Source organism: Ochotona princeps, chromosome 4 (genome assembly GCF_030435755.1).
Source record: "Ochotona princeps isolate mOchPri1 chromosome 4, mOchPri1.hap1, whole genome shotgun sequence".
In the NCBI taxonomy this organism is placed as follows: Eukaryota; Metazoa; Chordata; class Mammalia; order Lagomorpha; family Ochotonidae; genus Ochotona; species Ochotona princeps.
In genome coordinates, this window is record NC_080835.1 from 12,204,388 (window position 1) to 12,210,405 (window position 6,018).

Here is a 6,018-nt window from a genome sequence, read left to right on the forward strand (position 1 = left end):
GATCTGGGTCAAGGAGTAGGCCGAGTGGGGGAACCTGGTAAACTCCCCTATTAGGGTCACAACTCCTACTGGTAGGCACGTGTTCCAGGCCTGGGTGTAGGGCAGCCTGAGCAGGGTATCTTCAATTGTTGGCTATTGTGTGGGCTGGTTTTGGACGGGGGTAGACCGAGCAGGGCCGAGCCAACCTTAGCTCACCTGCAAGAGCAGAAACCAGACTGCAGCACAGGTCACACTTAGCTAGGCTGTCACACCTACCAGTTTGCATGAGCCTGAGATGGGAGCAGATGGAGCAGTGTCAGGTTCCAGCACCTGTCAGTGAGTGGTAGGACTTGGGGTAGGCTGGGTCAGGCCAGGCTAGAGCATCCAAAAGCAAAGGTCATGACAAGTGAGGAACTAGGCCAAGCTGGATCACAGCAACCACTGCCAGGTGCAAGATCTATAGCTGGGAACAGACCTGGTTGGGGAGCTAAGGGGATGGATGCCCTGGCTGGGTTGTGGTTCCTACTGGTAAGCACGGGGCTGGAAAGGCAGCTGCATTCTGGTCTGGACATGGCTGCAGTGTACCTTGGCACAAGTGTGGACTGAGGCTGAGTGCACTGGACTGGGCTAGAACCCAGCACCCACTGGCATTCATAAGGACTAGGGTAGATGTAGGATGGGCTAGGCTAGGTTTTTGCCCCTGCTGAGCCATGAGTGAGCTGTGTCTGTGTGTGGACCAGGCTAGACTGGGTAGAACACCCAACAATAATAACCGGAATGGGTGGAAGGCTGGTCAGGAAAGGCCATTGTTCCTGCTAGGACAGGAGGTGGCCTGAATAGGGCTGGCCCATGGACCACCGGTGTGTGTGAGATCTGTCACTGAGAGCTTCTGATGGAGTAGCCTGGGAAACACCTCTGTCGGGACACAGTCCACGCAGGTGAGCGCAAGAACCATGATAAGGAGCAACCCAGACCAGGCCAGGGGACAGTACTCAGCAGCATACATTTGGCACAAGTTGGGGGCGAACCAGGCAGGGCCAGTTCATATCACCCACTGGCAAACCCGAGCACCAGAATGGAGCATAGGTCGGGTTGGGTTCAGTCACAACATACACCAGTATACATGAGGGCTTGGACTGGGTGCTGGCTGGGCTGTGCTAGGCTGTAACCCCCACCAACCTGAGCTGGAATTGAGGGTGGTCTGGGCCAGGCCAGGCTATAGCACCGACTGGCAAAAGCTGAGGTGGAGCAGGCCATGCCAGACTAGGCCATGGTAACCATGCAAGACCCCGGGGGAGGGGGTAAAGCTGGTATGGGGAATGTGGAGTGCTCGCCTGCTGGATTACCACTCCCACTGGAAACTGTAAGTTCGGATGGGAGCAGACCAGACCCGGCAGAGCTACAATACCTGCTGGCCTCACGTGAGCTGGACCAGCGAAAAGCCAGGCTAGGTTGACTGTTCCTATTGCTGCATGCATAGGTCAGAGTGAGTGTGGCTTGGTTGGGCTCTGCTGCAGCACCAACTAGCAAGCAGATGCTAGCACATGGGGCCGTGGGTGGGGGCGTGTTGCTAATTCTGTCAAGCCAAACTGCAGAACCACCTGGGGAGTGCATAATCCGGGACTGGGAATGGACCCAGTAGGGAAATAGTGGGCACCTCCCTCCTGGGTTGCCACTCTGTCTGTTGAGCATGAGAACCAGGACTGGTACAGACATGGCTGGACAGAATGGCACCTGTCAGCAGGTGTGTGGGCTGGATAGTGGAGTTGATTGGGTTGAACTAGGCTTCAATGCCCATTGACATGTATATGAACTGAATGGGATGTGGGACAGACTGGACCAGTCTGCTGTACATCCTGGCAAGCATGGGAATCAGGGCAGGGGGCAGGCCTGGTGAGGGTTATTGGGAGTGGCTCCAACTAGGCTGTAGCTCCCACTGGTTTATGTGGCCAAGTGTGTAGTGGGCAGGATTGGGATGGGCTCCAACACCCATTGGTTTATACAGAAGACGGGGCTAGAGACAGAACTGACCCAGCAATTGAAACTATCAGCATATGCATAGGCAGTTAGGGGCAGCAGACCGTGCTGGACCCTGTATTGGCAAGCACACCCAAGAATCTAGTAGTCTGGGATCACTTCAGACGAAGTTTCTTTGGGGATCCCCCCAACTGAACTGCCAGACTCAGAACCCCAACCATGAAGAGAATTGCAGATTCCATGGCCTGACCGTGGAGTGCGAGTAAGGTGGCTCAGTGGCTCGGATGCAGCAGTGGACAGCATATCCAGGTGCACATGGAGGATATGGTAGTACATTGGTATCACAACAGAGGACAGAACAAATTGATCTGTAATGGGGTGCAGCCAGTGATAGCCAGCACCCATGGACAGGGTGCAAATGGAATGTGGCAGTGTCCCCTACCCTTTGTCCTGAAGGTGGGGCCTAACAGCAATGGAATGTTAATCCCATCCTCAGCCATTCCCCTCCACCACCTAGGTATTCACTCCTGCCTATCTGTGTTTCACCTATCATCTGAGAGGGGACAGTACCTTAAAAGGCCTGTGAAGCAGGGGCTCACTCTCTTTCTGGTCAGGTGCTTCCACTGCTCTGGCACCTTGACTCTTGGCTGACCCAGGCAGGTAATCCCCTTAGCACGGTCCCTGCGTACTGCTTAGATGGGACAATGTTATTTCTGGTTTGTGTGCTATCGGGAGTTCCAGGAGAGGTGAGGCCTAGCAGTGATGGAATGCGGGCAGAGAAGCCAGGGAAAGGTGAATGTCTGCAGCTTTGTAAGTGTGTCCAGGTCATTCGTTCCATGTCTCTTAGGATAACTTACATTGTTGGGGAACCTGGGACATAGGTCTTCAGCTTAACGGATGGACTTAAGGGTAATGACCATTTGTTCCTCTTGGGGTTATGTTTGGCTGGATTGTGTTTGGTTGGATTATAATTGGTTGGATTGCCATATGGACTTGTGATTTGCTATTTCTAGTATGCTCTATTATCACCAAGCTTGGTTAAAAAAGACTCATTAATAAACCTGAGACATGTCGGATGTGATCTCGCACCCTGAAACAGACCAACTACCCCAGCCAAGTGTTGACAGTGAAAATTTGGGCAAGTGGAGACACTAAGGTGGACTATGTCAGTCAGTGGATTCTGAAGACAGAAAGGCAAGATTGGCAGAGTTCAGAACAGTTGAACTATCGAAACCACTTGAGCAGTGCCCTCAGAGCATGCCCCACATCAGAGAGCCTGGGATGGTTGGGAGGGTGGGTGTGGCTTCTCCCTTTGTCTCTCTCCTTCCCGCAGGTACAGGAAGGAATAAAGAGAATGTGGAAACAATTATTTTACCCACTTTCCTGTAGCCCTTGACCGTTTGAGCCCTAATCAACTATAATCAAACTTTACATCAACTTTGATGTAAAGATCATCGAAATCAAACAAATCATATGATGTATATCTATATATATATATGTATGTATATGGGTATCTATATATAGAACTATATGGAAGAGAAAAAAGTAAGACGGGATTGGCTGAGGGGGGCTGAGGTCCAAACGCGTTTGCTCGGTGACGGCTCCATCCTCAAGTGCCTTTCCAGGCTGTGCTTATCTGCGGGAAAGACCATCCACTCCTTCACCCCAGACACTTGGGGCTACTGCACCTGCCTCTCCCCAGCTAGAGAACAGGCTCCTTCAGTGAAAGTCCTTGTTAGAAGCAAGAAAACAACTTTGGGCCCTTTGCCCTTTGGATGGTAAACAAAGATTCTATCCAGGGACTCCTGCATTTCAGAAGACCGGTCTAATCTGCCCCAGGCAGTTCTTTGCCCTCAGGGAGCAGAATCTACCAAGCCTGAATTGCTGGGGGCGGGGTGAGGAAAGTTGGTCCTGGTTCCCACCCACTCTTCCATTTTTATTTCTTCTTCTTTTTTTTTTTTGCCCAGCTTGCTGCAGGATTGGGCCTCTGCCATGTGGTCACTCCATCCAGGCCTGGGCAGATGGCCACTCACTTTGAATTTATCTCTAATAAATTCAATTTGGCTGTGAGTTCACTCCCGGCTCCTTCTCTGTTTCTATGCTTCTTTCCCAACATTTTTCTGCACCACTCTCCTAACACTGCTGAGCCTCTGAACCTCAGCAAGCTGGCGCGGCGCCTGCAGCCCCAGGTAGGTTTGCTGAGCCAAGCAATCAATACAAACAGAAGCCAGGGGAAGGGGACAGAAGTGGAGAGAGCAAGGGTAAAGACATGAGGTGCGGAGTCACAGCTGAGGAGTGTCACTGTGTCGCTGATGTTACATGCTATGCCTGGCTGCAGTGAGGCCTGGGAGGGATCAGAATCAACATCTGCTTCTGCTGTCTCCTGGACTCTGAGCCAAACAACATGGACTGCTTCAGAGAACATTTCAGAGAACGGTCTCAACAGTCTCAGCAAGACTGTTACGTTACTAGAGCAGGCGCTTTCTGCAGGCATCCGTGGGCAGGGTGGGGTGGTGTTTATAGAAGGCAGGCAAGGACACCTGGGGCTAGGGGGAAAGGCAGGGGTCTGGGCCATGCTTTTACAGTATAGGGGGGGTTGGTTTCGGTGGAAGCAGCAAGGGTGAGCAGGAGAGAGAGAGCAAGAGTGCAGATAAGGTGGTCAGATTCCCCGGGGGACCTGCCCTGAGCCTGGGATCCTGCCCTGAATGCAGGGAGAGCCTGTGAGCTTCTCTGCTCCTGTCAATTGACATTCTGAGATCTCTCTTTGCTTGACTTCTGTTCTTTCTCTGCTCCTTCCACACTCACTGATCCCGCCAGCGCTCAGCCAGTCCTCAGGAGAACAGATTGTAATCCCGAGCAGGAGCCAGGACTTGCATTAATTGCAGTGTCTTTGTGTTTTGCAGTTAAATAGAAAACTCTGCACCTGAAGTTCTGTTGATCCTGGCTACTGGAGATTTTTTTTTCCCTTATAAACTATTTTTTTTCAAAAGATGTTTGCTCCCCCCTTTTATTTTTTTCTTAGCATTCAAGCATCTGTTGTTAAGTCTGGGAGTGCAGAGAGCATTGTTGGGGAGATGGACAGACACGGTGATCCGGTAGAGTGGTCCTTGGTGGAGATTCCCATTCCGAAGCTGCTTTCCTAGCTTGATCTGGCTAAGCACAGGCTGACAGCCTACTGCACCTGCCCACAGCTCCTTGCAGGGACCACAGAAAACTATCACGGTCTACCTTTATGGCAATTCTTATAAGTGAGGCAATACTGGACCTCATTTTTGCAGGTCCAGCAGCCAAGCAGCCTGCCTCAGGTTGGGTAATTCACGCACACCTGGGGTGCAGGACCACATATGCCCTTTCCCTGGCACAGTGGCACAATCTCTCCGGGTTCAGACCTTTCACAGTCCTGACCTCCATCCAGTCCTTCCTCCTTCAAAGGGGGAGGGGGATGGGCTCGGAATAGCTGGACTCTGAGGGCCTCCAGGGCTTCTAGGAATGGGATGGAGGAGGGAGGGAGAATTAGAATGCAGGCTTCATCTAACCGGCCAGGCGTGCCTCCTCTCCCACTTCGGTTCCCTAGCGGCGCTTTTGATGAGGAAAAGGCGGCGTAGTGGCCAAGGAAGAGGCTGGCCCAGTTGCTCTGGGCTCGAATGCCAGCCAGGCAGCTGGTTAGGCCGGCTAGTTCATGCTGATCACAGGCTCGGATGGGCAATTATATATGTCTTTGATTAATAAAAAATGCGGCAATGAATGAATAGTTAATCAATGCAGTCTGGCAGAAAGGTTCCTTAAGAATCCGGGCTGGGGGTGAGGCAGGGAGCAATCAAAAGGGGGTCCTTGTGGGGGAGAAGGAGGGCATGGTGCCCAAATGCCCATCAGTTCTGGTTCTTGGATCCCCGGTTGGGGCCTTCTGCGGGATTTTCTGGGGTACCAGACAGAGGGGTGACCTGGCTGGTACACTGTGGAGATGCTGTTCCAGGTAAAGCTTGAGTGTCTCCCTCGCACCTGTGTCTGAAACAGCCTTAAACGAACTCGGCTGGGGAGGGAGTTTCCAGGAAGTCGGGACAG

General features: G+C 52.3%; 1 protein-coding gene across 2 annotated transcripts in view; it reads left to right on the forward strand.

Moving 5' to 3' along the window:
- SLC43A1 (solute carrier family 43 member 1) overlaps positions 1–6,018 on the forward strand; it is an 87,931-nt gene that overhangs the window by 77,895 nt on the left and 4,018 nt on the right. The window lies entirely within an intron of this gene.